The 15232-nt window shown below is 39.9% G+C and overlaps 1 non-coding gene across 1 annotated transcript; it reads left to right on the top strand.

Annotated features, from left to right (window-relative positions):
• The first annotated feature begins 7816 nt into the window (after nt 1-7816).
• On the top strand, nt 7817-7923 carry LOC148568083 (small nucleolar RNA R71). The gene has a single exon (XR_015882614.1). It is a non-coding gene; the product is annotated as a small nucleolar RNA R71 (small nucleolar RNA).
• Nucleotides 7924-15232: the final 7309 nt, after the last annotated feature.

The following is a 15232-nucleotide window of genomic DNA, read 5'->3' on the forward strand; positions in this document are numbered from 1 at the left end:
TACGCTGTCACCGCACGGCTAATCATTTGTCGGTTCTCGATCATACTAGAATAGGATTCAGTAATCCTTTTGCGTCTGTCACTACGCCCAGCACTCGCGAGTTTGAAGCTCGTCACAGCCATCCCTTCCCAGATCCTACTCGGAATACCACAGACAAGTTTTAGACTTTCCGGATCTCAAGAATGGCCGCCAATAGTTCTAGCCTATACCACGAAGACTCTGATCTCACGATCAGAAGGCTAAGAGATACACATTCAAGCTTGTTTGCATGTAGAACGGAAGTGTTTGTCAGGCACTCGTTCATAAGTGAGAATGATGATGAGCGTCACATAATCATCACATTCATCATGTTCTTGTGTATGAATGGATATCTTAGAGAAGAAATAGGCTTGAATTGAATAGAAAAACAGTAGTACTTTGCATTAATTCATGAGGAACACCAGAGCTCCACACCTTAATCTATGGTGTATAGAAACTCTACCGTTGAAAATACATAAGAATAGGGTCCAGGCATGGTCGAATGGCTAGCCCCCATAAAGGTCTAAGATATCATAGAACTAATCAAAGATCAGATGCCTAACATGATAGTAAAAAGTTCTATTTATACTGAACTAGTTACTAGGGTTACAGAAATGAGTAAATGATGCAGAAATCCACTTCCAGGCCCACTTGGTGTGTGCTTGGGCTGAGCATTGAAGCTTTCACGTGCAGAGGTCTTCCTTAGAGTTAAACGCCACTATGTAACCTATTTCTGGCGTTTAACTCTGCTTTGCAACCTGTTTCTAGCATTTAACTCTAGAATAGGGCAGAGAGCTGGCGTCGAACGCCAGTTTGCGTCATCTAAACTCGTGCAAAGTATGGACTATTATATATTTCTGGAAATCCCTGGATGTCTACTTTCCAACGCAATTGAGAGCGCGCCATTTGGACTCCTGTAGCTCCAGAAAATCCACTTTGAGTGCGGGGAGGTCAGAATCCAACAGCATCTGCAGTTCTTCTTCAACCTCTGAATATGATTTTTGCTCAAGTCCCTCAATTTCAGCCAGAAAATATATGAAATCACAGAAAAACACACAAACTCATAGTAAAGTCTAGAAATGTGATTTTTATTTAAAAACTAATAAAAATATACTAAAAACTAACTAAATCATACTAAAAATTATGTAAAAAACAATGCCAAAAAGCGTATAAATTATCCGCTCATCATCCTCCTTGTTTTATATTTTACCACATCACTAGCCTTAAGCAGAAAAAACAAATTAATTACCCCAATTGAATCTTTGGTTAGCTTAAGATAGAGATTGTGTATCAACTAAGTGTGGGGAAATTGTGGGAACATGGGTTAATAAGGGAATGTGTTATGGTTCTACTTTGATAAAATATTAGGAATTTGGGTACCTACTCATGTGAGACCAGAAAAATTAAAAAAAAAATCCATGTGCATTGATATGTTATGTTTAGTTTTATATTTTTAATAAAAAAATCAAAAATATTCAATTAAATAAATAAATAAATAAGGGGACAAAATTACACCAATGTTAAGCTAATGAAAGATCAATGCATATGTGATACAATTAAAGAAGAGTTATGAATGAGTATGTAATGCAAAAGTGGGAATTTTGGGTAGCTAGGCATGATTTTAGAAGTATATAGAGTGTGTGTATAGGTGAGAGCTTTGGTTAGTGATGCACGGAAACTTGTCTCTCAACAATTTTCCTTCGGCAAGTATACCGAATTGTCGTCAAGTAAAAACTCACAATAGAGTGAGGTCGAATCCCACAGGGATTGATTGGTCAAGCAACTTTAATTAGAGGGATGTTCTAGTTGAGCGAAGCAGAATTTGGTTTGAGAGTTGCAGGAATTTAAATGGCGGGAAAGTAATTAGCAGAAAATGTAAATGCTGAAAGTAAAGAGCTGAAAATAAATGACGGAAAGTAAATTGCAGAATCTTAAATGGGAATGGGGAGGATGCTCATAAAAGTAAATTGTAGAAATTAAAAAGAATGGGTAAGATCAGAATGGGGAATTCATTGGGTTTAGGAGATGTTGCATTCTCCGAATCAAGTTTATTTTCATCTCTTCCTCAATCAATGCGTTCATTAATCTCCTTGGCAATCTTAAGTGATCGAATTACAATTCCTTGTAATTCAATCTCTCAAATCTTGATCAATAGCCAATTCCTTGGTCAATTGCTCATGAGAAGAGATGAAGTATGGTTACTAATTATACCACATGCATTCCCAAATCAAGTGTTGGTAGAATTATAGTCACCATATCCTTCCAACCCCAATTTGGTCCAACATGAGAAAGCATTTCTAGCATGATCTCTTCATTTCTCTTCCAAGGTTCAGAAGAGATCCAAGTATGAATAGCTTCTTTTCCAAGATAACTACCCAATTGGATGAAGATTGAAAGCTTTCTAGTAAAATCAAGAGAAAAGATAGAAGAAGAATAATGAAAACTAATATTGATCCATCAAATTACAACAGAGCTCCCTAACCCAATGAAGGGGGTTTAGTTGTTCATAGCTCTGGAAATGGAAAACAAAGATGGAGAATACATTCTAAAAAATAAACTAGAAGTGCAGAGTAAATTATACAGAGAATAGTTCTCAAATCTCCAACTTCCCGAAAGCTCCTCTCTAATTCAAAACTACCCCTATATATACTACTCTTCTGATCTTCTAGGTGGTTCTTCAAGTCTTGGATATGGGCCTTTGGATCTTGAGTTTGAAGCAGTTATCCTCTTCAGTGGGCTTAGCTTTACTTGCAGAGAGAAAGTGTGAAGTAGGTAGGGTATTTAGCTAAGGACGTTAGTGGCGTTAACATTAAGTGAGAGTGTGGGTTCGAGAACGTTAGTGACAATCACATTTTTCACTGACGTTCCTAACCCAGGGATGATCCACGTTAACTTCAACATTAGTGGCACCAACATGACCACTAACATTGCCTCTAGGTCCTTCGCACACATTATTGGGACTCACCTTTTCCAATAACGTTGAGAGTCCTCCCTTCCCCCTACGTTAGAGTCCACGTTAACTTAGTTAACGTGGCTCTTAACGTAGGCTTGCCAATCCTTCGAGAACGTTAGTGACACTTACCTTTGTCACTAACGTTCCAAGATGCCCCTACTTCCCATGTTAGAATCTACGTTAACTAAGTTAACGTGGCTTCTAACGTGGTGATGATAGCCATCTCCAACGTTAGTGACAAAGGTGAGTGTCACTAACGTTGGATCATCATCCTTCCCTCCACGTTAGCTTCCACGTTAACTAAGTTAACGTGGGAGTTAACGTGGCTCATAGTTGCTCATTGTGGCTCATTCCAACGTTACTGACAAAGGTGAGTGTCACTAAGGTTGGCGATTATTTGCTTTCTCCACGTTAGCTTCCACGTTAACTAAGTTAACGTGGGAGTTAATGTGGCTCAAAGTGGCTTAGTCCAACGTTAGTGACGAAGGTGAGTGTCACTAACGTTGGCCATTCTTTTGCTTCCCAACGTTAGAGTCCACGTTAACTAAGTTAACGTGGCCAATATGAGCTTGGTCCAACGTTAGTGAAAAAGGTGAGTGTCACTAACGTTGGATCCACTTTCTTCTTCCACGTTAGAGTTCACGTTAACTTAGTTAACGTGACTCTTAACGTGGGCTATGATGGCTTCGAGGACGTTATTGGTGATTACTTTTCTCATTAACGTTGCAAGCTAGCTCCTATTCCACGTTAGTGAGACTAACGTGGCTGCTAACGTGGTTCTTTCTTGCTTCCTTTGTCCTGAAATCAAGCAATAAAGTGCATCAAAGTTCTAATCCACATCATGAGACATGCATCATCCAATTTGTCACTAAATTCATGCATAATTCTCATGAAATCATGTAAAGTGCACCATGTTTGCTTGAATCAAGATGTAAGTGAAATTCTACCCCAAAACTTGCTTATTTCCTAAGAAAGTGCATGAAACTACCCTAAAACAGTAAAGAAAAGGTCAGTGAAACTGGCAAAAATGCCCTGGCATCACAACACCAAAATTAAAGCTTGCTTGTCCCTAAGCAAGCACTGGAACAAGAGAATGATGAATAAAATGCCAAGAGAAATGAGTCATTATTGTGGAAGTTATGTCCTTGGTTTTATGGTGGTTTCATGCATATCAACTTAGGTTCATTCCTTTACTGGCTTTCAGACCTTTATCATGTCCTGGAATACCCACTTGACTGCACCTTATGAAACTTTTATTCATTGATCCTTTTTGTCATTTCAGGGCTCGTTTGTGTTCTCAGACTAGGTGCTCTGTGAGGGGGCGACTCTTTAAGATAAGCTTTCAGCTAGCACTCCCGAACCAGTTGGTTCAAGGTGCTTGGTGTTAAGACACCCCTAAGGACTTACTCCCTCAAGTCTCTTTTCCCCATACATACACACCACAGGCACATGGTTTGTTATTTTCTTTCTTGAGACCTTGGTGTCCAGCACCTCTTTGGGTTACTAAGCGTTCTATAACAAAGGTTACTTTTGATAGTGGACTTTCAACTGATAATCCCGAGTTAGTTAACCCAAGTTACCAAGTGATAAGGCACCCCTAAGAGCTTATTCATCCAAGTAAATCCCTTACACAAGAACACCACAGACACTTGCCTCAAGATTCAAACCCTTGGTGCCTAGCCTTATTTCTTACTCTTTTTCTTTTATTCTTTAACTTTCATTTTTTTCTTTCCCTTTTTCTTATTCGGATCTTATTATTTAGCTAGTCTCATTGGGTGTGTTTCAAGCATATAATTCAGGACAGATAGTTGCCTTCCCACCTTATTGGTGAACTAACTTAGCTAATCTATTACCACACCACAAGATTAGGAATTTACTCCACAATATGGATTCCACTCTGGTTTTTGATAACACGCATTCTCTTTTTATTTGATTAAAAAGGAGACAAACATACAAGTAAGCAAGGTGAAGATGCAGCAGGTATCATGGACAGCACACATATGACAAAAGCAATAAAAACAAACATTAAATTCTAATGATTTTAAACTAATGAGTAACTATTAATCAAGGGCACCTTGGGACTTCCAATTTTTTAGCATTTCTAGTATATGGAATTAAGTAACAATACAACCTTCGGGTGATGGTTTCTAGCTGTCCCCTTGTTATCATCATCCATAGTTTTTGCTCCTTCACTTCCTTGGATGATGGTGCACCATTTCCTCAGAAGGCTCCTGCCAAGTTATTGGAAGTTGCTTGTTCCCAAAGCACTTGAGAAATAGTTAGCTTGCATGTATGCTTGTGAATTTCTAAACTTAATTTGGTGTGTGAACACCAAACTTAGTTCCTTGCCTAGTACAACAGATTGCATACTTGCAAAGAGCTTCATACGTTGTTATTAACTAAGCAACTATTAACTAAAGACTAAACTACTGCTAAGTGGTTCCCTTGATTAGTTGGAGCTAGCATTTTGCCATTGGAGTGTAGTGTGATTCTAACTAATATCTTCGGTGGAACACCAAACTTAGAATTACACTTTCACTCTTGGATTGTTTTGGTGTGAAACACCAAACTTAGCTTCTTGTAATACAGGGAAACAACTTGTGGTCTTTATTCAAATGACGATGAAAAAGAAACTACCTTAGGTTGGGTTGCCTCCCAACAAAGCGCTCTTTTAGCGTCACTAGCTTGACGTTCTGCCTTTATCAGGGTGGTTGGTAGTGCTTCAAGTCTTCCCCCTTGCAGTAAATCTATCTCCATTGGCTTCATCAAGGATCTCCACATGTTCCAAGGAGAGAACTCTGTTGATGGTAAAAACTTTAGGTAGCTGAGATGGGATGGTGGGGAGATCGGGGGGAATGGCTGGGAAGTAAGCTGAGATTACTTTATCCCCTGGAGAGAAGTCCTCTGTAGGGATCTTCTTGTTCCTCCACCTCTTTGGTACCTTCTTCTTTGTTCCTTTTGATGTTGCCTTGCTCTTTGTGACCTCCTCTTCCAAATAGGTTTTGTTGCTGGTCTCATATAGCTCTGGTGATTTAGGTTCCTCCTGATTTTCTTTGAGCTGTGACAGCTGCTGATTGCCTTGTTCCTCAACTAAGGGGATTCCCAGATGTGCTGGTTGTGCTTCAGTACTTGTTTCTTCCTTCAGTATCTCACTATGATCTTTGCTTGGTTCTTTGTTCTCTTGATCTGTTTCTTGTGAGGGCTTGAAAACATTGAAAGTGAGTTGTTCATCATGAATCCTCAAAATTAGCTCCCCTCGCTCCACATCTATAAGTTCTCTGGCTGTAGCTAGGAATGGTCTTCCCAATATGATTGGGTGAAGGTGACTCTCTTCCATGTCCAAGATGACAAAGTCTGTGGGCAGGAAGTATTTTCCAACCTTCACCAGCACATTTTCAACTACTCTTACTGCTTGTTTTTGAGTTTTGTCAGCCAGCCTTATAACTACATCTGTAGGTATTATCTCATTGATCTGCAGCCTCTTCACAAGGGATAAAGGCATTAGGTTGATGCTTGCTCCTAAATCGCAGAGTCCTTTATCAAACATTGATTCTCCTATGGCACAGGGGATGTAGAAACTCCCTGGGTCCTTCCTCTTTGTAGGCAGCTCTGGTTGAATGAGAGCACTGCACTCCTTATTCATCACTATTGTTTGTCCTCCCTTGAGTGAGCTTTTCTTGGTCAGCAACTCCTTCATATACTTAATGTATGAGGGCATTTGTTGGAGGGCCTTGATGAATGGTATGTTTACATGGAGAGATGCAAACATATCAAGAAACCTTGAGTATAGTATCTTCTCTACACAGCCATTTAGTAATTGGGGAAAGGGTACATAGAGTCTCAGCAGCTCCTTTTGTGTCAGCTCCTTCGGTGTAATTGTGGTTTCTTGATGATTCTCCCCCTGCTTTCCTGCTGAAGTATCTTCAGGTTGTTCTAATGGGTTGTTCAGCTCTTCCTTAGTCTCCTTATTACTTATAGTAACCATCTTGCAATCTTCCCATCTGACTTTCTTTGCTTCACCTCTCAGATTTTTCTCTGTGTCACTTGGGAAGTTATCAGTAGGTTTGGGAATCTGTTCGGAGAGGTATCCCACTTGAAATTCCAGCCTCTTGATGGTGTCTCCCTGATTTGTGATATTGGCTCGCACCTCCTCCTTGTATACCTTATTATCTTGAATCTCTTTGCATATGCCCTCAAGTAGAGTCTCAATTCTGGAGAGTCTATCTTCAGATGATGGTGGGTTGGGATTGGAGTGATGAGAAGGGTTGTTTTGGTTTTGGTATGGATGTGGAGAGGTGTGTTAGGGTGGTGTTGATATAATCTCTGTGTGGAATGTTGGTGAGCTGCATGGTTGTTGGGGTGTTGACGTCTCTGATCTTGGCTTTGATCTTGTTGATTTCCCCACCCAAAGTTTGGGTGGTTCCTCCAACCAGGGTTGTAGGTCTTGGAGTATGGATCATGGGTTTGCCTGGATGAGTTTCTAATGTAATTGGCTTGTTCTTGCTCATCCTCTGCCTCTGCATTCACTCCCTCTTGGGTTGCTGATGAGGTGGTGATTGCTGCTACTTCGTTCCTCTCCATCTTCTTGGTGAGGTCAGCCAGCTGCTTGGTAATAAGCTTGTTTTGGGCCAGCAGTGCATCCACATTGTTTAGCTCCATCGCTCCTCTAGTGTTGCCTCTTTCAGAAGCATAGAACTAGTCATTCTCAGCTACAGTCTCAATGACATCTATGGCTTCTTCAATGGTCTTTTTCTTGTTCAGAGATCCCCCGGATGAATGGTCTACTGCCTTCTTTGATTCATAAGAAAGACCTTCATAGAAAATGTGTAGCTGCACCATTCATTGAACATATCTGGTGGACACCTTCTTGTCAGGTCCTTAAACCTCTCCCATGCTTCATATAGAGTCTCACCATCTTGCTGCCTGAAGGTTTGCACCTCAGCTCTCAGCCTGTTGATCTGTTGAGGAGGATAGAATCTTGCCAAGAATTTGTTTACCATATTTTCCTAGGTTGCAAAACTCTCCTTTGGGAAGGATTCCAGCCATTTAGATGCCTTGTCCTTGAGTGAGAAAGGGAACAGAAGTAGTCTATAGGTGTCAGGATGAACACCATTAGACTTCATAGTATCACATATCCTCAGGAAGGTGGTCAGATGTTGATTGGGGTCTTCTTGGACACACCCTCCGAATGAAAAATTGTTCTGAACAAGGGTGATGAGCTGTGACTTTAGTTCAAAGTTGTTGGCATGTATGGTTGGCCTTTGGATGCTACTCCCACAATTTCCTGGGTTTGGATTGATGTACGAACCCATAACCCTTCTCTCTTGCCCAGCCTGATGTGCTGGACCTTCTCGGCCATGGTTGTGAGCCTCTTCTTCATGATGGTTCTCCATATTCTCCTCCATGTCTGGTTCAAAGTATTCCTCCTCTTCTTTCGCACCAACTTCTCGTTTTCCTCTTGCTTCCCTCCTTAATCTAAGAAAGGTTCTTTCAGGTTCAGAATCAAATGAAGTTGAAGCCCCGCCTCTTCTCCCTGTCATACAACCAACAAGGCACAGGAAAGGAAATAAATGCAGAAACTATTCTTGTTAGAAATGCTGTTAGTGTGAGTGATGCAATATATCGAACAGTTAGTGGGTTAGTGAACTGAATTGTAAATAACGAAGAAAGAGGAGTAAGGGGTAAAGGGAAGAAAATAACTAAAACTGAAAGTAAATTACTCAAACAGAAATTTAAATCAAACAAAAGAAAAATCCTCAATCTAGTTATCCTCCAACCTAATCATTGTTGATACAAAATCAATCCCTGGCAACGGCGCCATAAACTTGATGCACGGAAACTTGTCTCTCAACAATTTTCCTTCGGCAAGTATACCGAATTATCGTCAAGTAAAAACTCACAATAGAGTGAGGTCGAATCCCACAGGGATTGATTGGTCAAGCAACTTTAATTAGAGGGATGTTCTAGTTGTGCGAAGCAGAATTTGGTTTGAGAGTTACAGGAATTTAAATGGCGGAAAAGTAATTAGCAGAAAATCTAAATGCTAAAAGTAAAGAGCTGAAAATAAATGACGGAAAGTAAATTGCAGAATCTTAAATGGGAATGGGGAGGATGCTCATAAAAGTAAATTGCATAAATTAAAAAGAATGGGTAAGATCAGAATGGGGAATTCATTGGGTTTAGGAGATGTTGCATTCTCCGGATCAAGTTCATTTTCATCTCTTCCTCAATCAATGCGTTTATTGATCTCCTTGGCAATCTTAAGTGATCGAATTACAATTCCTTGCAATTCCATCTCTCAAATCTTGATCAATAGCCAATTCCTTGGTCAATTGCTCATGAGAAGAGATGAAGTATGATCACTGATTATACCACATGCATTTCCAAATCAAGTGTTGGTAGAATTATAGTCACCATATCCTTCCAACCCCAATTTGGTCCAACATGAGAAAGCATTTATAGCATGATCTCTTCATTCCTCTTCCAAGGTTCAAAAGAGATCCAAGTATGAATAGCTTCTTTTCCAAGATAACTACCCAATTGGATGAAGATTGAAAGCTTTCTAGTAAAATCAAGAGAAAAGATAGAAGAAGAATAATGAAAACTAATATTGATCCATCAAATTACAACAGAGCTTCCTAACCTAATGAAGGGGGTTTAGTTGTTCATAGCTCTGGAAATGGAAAACAAAGATGGAAAATACATTCTAAAAAATAAACTAGAAGTGCAGAGTAAATTATACAGAGAGTAATTCTCAAATCTCCAACTTTCCAAAAGCTCCTCTCTAATTCAAAACTACCCCTATATATACTACTCTTCTGATCTTCTAGTTAGTTCTTCAAGTCTTGGATATGGGCCTTTGGATCTTGAGTTTAAAGTAGTTATCCTCTTCAGTGGGCTTAGCTTTACTTTCAGAGAGAAAGTGTGAAGTAGGCAGGGTATTTAGCTCAGGACGTTAGTGGCGTTAACGTTAAGTGAGAGTGTGGGTTCGAGAACGTTAGTGACAATCACCTTTTTCACTAACGTTCCTAACCCAGGGATGATCCACGTTAACTTCAACGTTAGTGGCACCAACATGACCACTAATGTTGCCTCTAGGTCCTTCGCACACGTTATTGGGACTCACCTTTTCCAATAACGTTGAGAGTCCTCCCTTCTCCCTACGTTAGAGTCCACGTTAACTTAGTTAACGTGGCTCTTAACGTAGGCTTGCCAATTCTTCGAGAACGTTAGTGACACTTACCTTTGTCACTAACGTTCCAAGATGCTCCTACTTCCCATGTTAGAATCTACGTTAACTAAGTTAACGTGGCTTCTAACGTGGTGATGATAGCCATCTCCAACGTTAGTGACAAAGGTGAGTGTCACTAACGTTGGCTCATCATCCTTCCCTCCACGTTAGCTTCCACGTTAACTAAGTTAACGTGGGAGTTAACGTGGCTCATAGTGGCTCATTGTGGCTCATTCCAACGTTAGTGACAAATGTGAGTGTCACTAACGTTGGCGATTATTTGCTTTCTCCACGTTAGCTTCCACGTTAACTAAGTTAACGTGGGAGTTAACGTGGCTCAAAGTGGCTTAGTCCAACGTTAGTGACAAAGGTGAGTCTCACTAACGTTGGCCATTCTTTTGCTTCCCAACGTTAGAGTCCACGTTAACTAAGTTAACGTGGCCCTTAACGTAGCCAATATGAGCTTGGTCCAACGTCAGTGAAAAAGGTGAGTGTCACTAACGTTGGCTCCACTTTCTTCTTCCACGTTAGAGTTCACGTTAACTTAGTTAACGTGACTCTTAACGTGGGCTATGATGGCTTCGAGGACGTTATTGGCGGTTACTTTTCTTATTAACGTTGCAAGCTAGCTCCCATTCCACGTTAGTGGTCACGTTAGTGAGACTAACGTGGCTGCTAACTTGGTTCTTTCTTGCTTCCTTTGTCCTGAAATCAAGCAATAAAGTGCATCAAAGTTCTAATCCACATCATGAGACATGCATCATCCAATTTGTCACTAAATTCATGCATAATTCTCATGAAATCATGTGAAGTACACCATGTTTGCTTGAATCAAGATGTAAGTGAAATTATACCCCAAAACTTGCTTATTTCCTAAGAAAGTGCATGAAACTACCCTAAAACAGTAAAGAAAAGGTCAGTGAAACTGGCCAGAATGCCCTGGCATCAGTTAGTCAATGATTCAATTTATAGCTCACTTAGCCATATATATACCCTCTCCTTTACCTTAGCCCCATTACAACCTTGAAAAGACCTAATGATGTTTGCTTTGGTACATTAAATACTTGTTGATTGGTTAGGTGAAGAACAAAGTTTAGAAAGCATGACTAGAGAAGACTAGAGTGAATTACCCCATACACCTGAGTGATTAGAGTGCACATACACTACCAGTGAGGGTTCAACGCTTGATTCTATGTTCCCTGTGATGACAAGTCATCTTATGCTAGTTTTACAAGCATTTTTAATTAGTTTCATTAGTTTTTATGCACTTTCTTGCACCATAAGTAAGTAATTGGAATGAATTTTCATGATCATCTTGAATCAATCAAACATCATTTATTTTACACAAAATCATAGGTTTTATGCTAGAATTAATTAATTAATTAAAAGATGCAAAGATCTAGTGATTTTGGTGGGACTTTGATTAGTTGTTTGGTTGTTTGTAGGTGAAGAAATGATGGAAAGAGGAATTCTTGGCACACTTTTGAAGTTTGAGCACGCTTTGGACCTTAGGCCATGCTTTAAAAAGCGTGGCCCATGAAAATAAAGAGTGGCGCTCAACCAAGGCCAAGCACCAAGGGAGCAAGGCCAACGTTCACTTTATTGAACGTAGCGCTCCAAGAGAGGAACCAAACTCGCGCATGCATCAAGGCAAGGGGGGTAGTGCTCAAAAATTTGAGCGTAGCACTCCCTTTTGCCCACTTTTTTGTGACTCTTGGCAAGGAAAGCAAAGCTGGCCAAGGGAAGCAAACGCACACCACATATGTGCTGGCCAAGGCTCGAAGAGGAAGCATGCATAATGAAGAATATCGCTCAAAAACTCTAGCGCAGCGCTCCCATCTTCTACCTTTTTCGTGCTCTTTTGGAACCAAGAAAAGCCAAGCATGCACAAAGCAAGACTCACCAAGAGGAAGTGTTGGAAAATTCAAGCGTAGCGCTCCCTTTTGCTGCCTTTTTCGTGCCTCAACCAAAGAAAGCAAAGCTCACCCAAGGCTCAGCATCATGTAGCGCTCAAAGAGTGAGTGGAACGCTCACAAAGTGAATGCTAGGCTAAGAAGCAATTGCAACCAAGGTTCACCAGCCAAGAGTGAACGTAACGCTCACTATACCAAACGGAGCGCTCCCCTGGAAGGTTCCCACACACCAAACCAATTTGAACCAAAGCCAACTGGACCCATCTTTCTTCAAATCCAAAAACCAAAAGGCCCACTCCAAGCTTTGAAGACCAAAATAGAAAGTGTATAAATAGGATTAAATTTGATTTGTAGAGAACCTTTGAGATCATTTTTATTTTTCACTTTTGAATTTTCATTTGAGGAATTTGGGAATTGGGAATTGAATTTAGTTTTCTTTCTGTTTTCATTTTCTTTTCTTCTGCAACTTCTATTGTTTGTTCTTGGATTTTGAATTGAGATTGAAGAGCTCCATTGATTCTAAATCTGAGAATCATCCTTCACTCTTCTTCTCAATTGTTCTAAGAATTGGATCTGAGTTTAGTTTTCTGTTTTCATTTTCTTTCTTCTATAACTTTTAATTTCTGTTTAGGGTTTTTGAATTGAGATTGAAGAATTTCATTGAATCTGGATCTGAGAATCATCTTTGCTTTTCTTTCATATAGTTTTGGGAATTTGAGAATTGGATGTAAGTTTCATTTACTGTTTTCCTTTTTATTTCTTCTGCAATTACTTTTCTTCTTGATCAAGGGAGCAATTGAGATCTAGATCTGATTGCTAGTCTCATTACTCTTCTTCGATCTTCAATTTCTCTTTTAGGATTTCATAATTCATTCAAGTTTTCTTGCTGTTTTGTTTCTTGAAGCAATTTTTCCATTTCTGTTCTTGTTGTTGAGATCTAGATCTGAATTCTTGCATTTCATAGCTCTCTGATTTACTTTAGTTTGCAATTTCTTGTTCAAGTCCAAACCGCAGCACCCAAATCCTTTTACTCTTTAAGCAATTTACATTTCTCAGTAATTTAGATTCAGCACTTTGCATTTCTTGCACTTTAAGTTTTTGCAATTTACTTTTCTTGTAATTTAAGCTTCAGCTCTTTTACTTTCTTGCACTTTAAGTTACTGCAATTTATCTCTTCTACACTTTAATTTTCTGCTCAATTTACCTTCTGCACTCTTTATTTACTTCCAATTTAGCTTCTGTCAATCAAAATCACTCAAACCATCAAACATTCGGTTAACTAAATTAATCACCTAACTAAAATTTCTCAATCTATCAATCCCTGTGGGATCGACCTCACTCTTGTGAGTTATTACTACTTGATGTAACCCGGTACACTTGCCGGTGGTTTTTGTGAGGAATCATTTTTCCACCCATCAAGTTTTTGGCACCGTTGTTGGGGATTGATTTAGATTGACAATGATTAAGTAAGGTGATAGTCTAGATTAAGCATTTTATTTTTTTTTTACTAAGCACACTAACTGTTTGAATTTTTGCTTAAACTAACCTTAACATAACTCTAGCAATAGAGTGGATTGTTTGTTGTTTCTGGTGTTGTATGTATGACAGAAGCAAGGAGAGAGGTCTCCACCTCTGGTGATATTGATGAAAGAACTCTTCGAAGAATAAGAAGAGAAGCCAGAGGAAAGGGATTCATTGGTGGAGAGGAATCGGAGGAAGAAATTCAAGAGATGGAGGTGAATGCCCCAAATCCACAAGAGGGAGTGGCTAACAATGGTCATCCTCAAAGTAGGGTTCTAGCCTCCTATACTTTTCCTAATCCAAGGCACTGTGGGAGTAGCATACTTACTCCAAATGTCAATGCAAACAACTTTGAATTGAAGCCTCAACTCATCACATTGGTGCAAAACAACTGTTCTTATGGAGGAGGCCCTTTGGAGGATCCAAACCAGCATCTATCTACCTTTCTGAGGATATGTAGCACAGTGAAAACCAATGGTGTACATGCTGATATTTACAAGTTGTTGCTGATTCCATTTTCCCTGAGAGACAAAGCTGCTCAATGGTTGGAGGCATTTCCAAGAGAAAGCATTAACAATTGGGAGGATCTAGTGAACAAGTTTCTATCCAAGTTCTATCCTCCCTAAATGATCATCAGACTCAAAATAGAGGTCCAAACATTCACTCAGATGGATGGAGAGTCATTGTATGATGCCTGGGAAAGATACAAAGCTCTACTCAGGAAGTGCCCATCAGAGATGTTCAATGAATGGGATAAACTTCAAAACTTCTATGAAGGATTGACATTGAGAGCTCAAGAGGCACTTGACTACTCAGCAGGAGGTTCATTACAACTCATGAAGACAGCTGAGCAGCTCAAAACCTCATTGACACTGTAACAAACAACTAATACTTCTATGGTCACCAAAGGCAACGCCAACTAGCTCAAAGGAAGGGTGTATTGGAGCTGGAAGGCATAGATACCATCTTAGCTCAAAACAAAGTGATGCATCAACAGATTCAACAACATATGGAGATGATGGCCAAGAGGATTGATGGACTTCAAGTTGCAGCAGTGAATACTCGTAATCAACCATCATGGGGGCAAAATGAGGAACTCTATGAAGAGCAGCAACAAGAGCAAGTCAACTATATGCGCAACTAATGAAGAAGCTTGCAATAGAGGAAGTCAAGCCTACCAGGATGTCACTCCAAATGGCTGACAGATCACTTAAGATACCAAATGGGGTTGTGGAGAATTTATTAGTGAAGATTGGAGAGTTTATTTTCCCTACTGACTTTGTTATCCTGGACATGGAAGAAGAGGGACACAGTTCAATCATATTGGGATGGCCTTTTTTTGCAACAGCAAGAGCCATCATTGATGTGGAGAAAGGAGAGATGACCCTCAGGGTGCATGATGAGAAGATGATCATCAATGTCTTCAAGGCCATGCAATATCCTCTAGAGAAAGAAAAGCACGTGAGAGTGGAAATGATAGAAGAAGTGGAGGAGGAGCTACTAGAAGATGACTACCAGGAGGAACAAGAAGAGGAAATAGAGGTGGAACAAGAGTTCATAGAAGAGGAAGTGGTAGAGATCTCCTTTGAAAGCAAG

The sequence above is a fragment of the Arachis ipaensis genome, chromosome B4 (genome assembly GCF_059453495.1).
Source record: "Arachis ipaensis isolate K30076 ecotype BB chromosome B4, ASM5945349v1, whole genome shotgun sequence".
NCBI classification, from domain to species: Eukaryota; Viridiplantae; Streptophyta; class Magnoliopsida; order Fabales; family Fabaceae; genus Arachis; species Arachis ipaensis.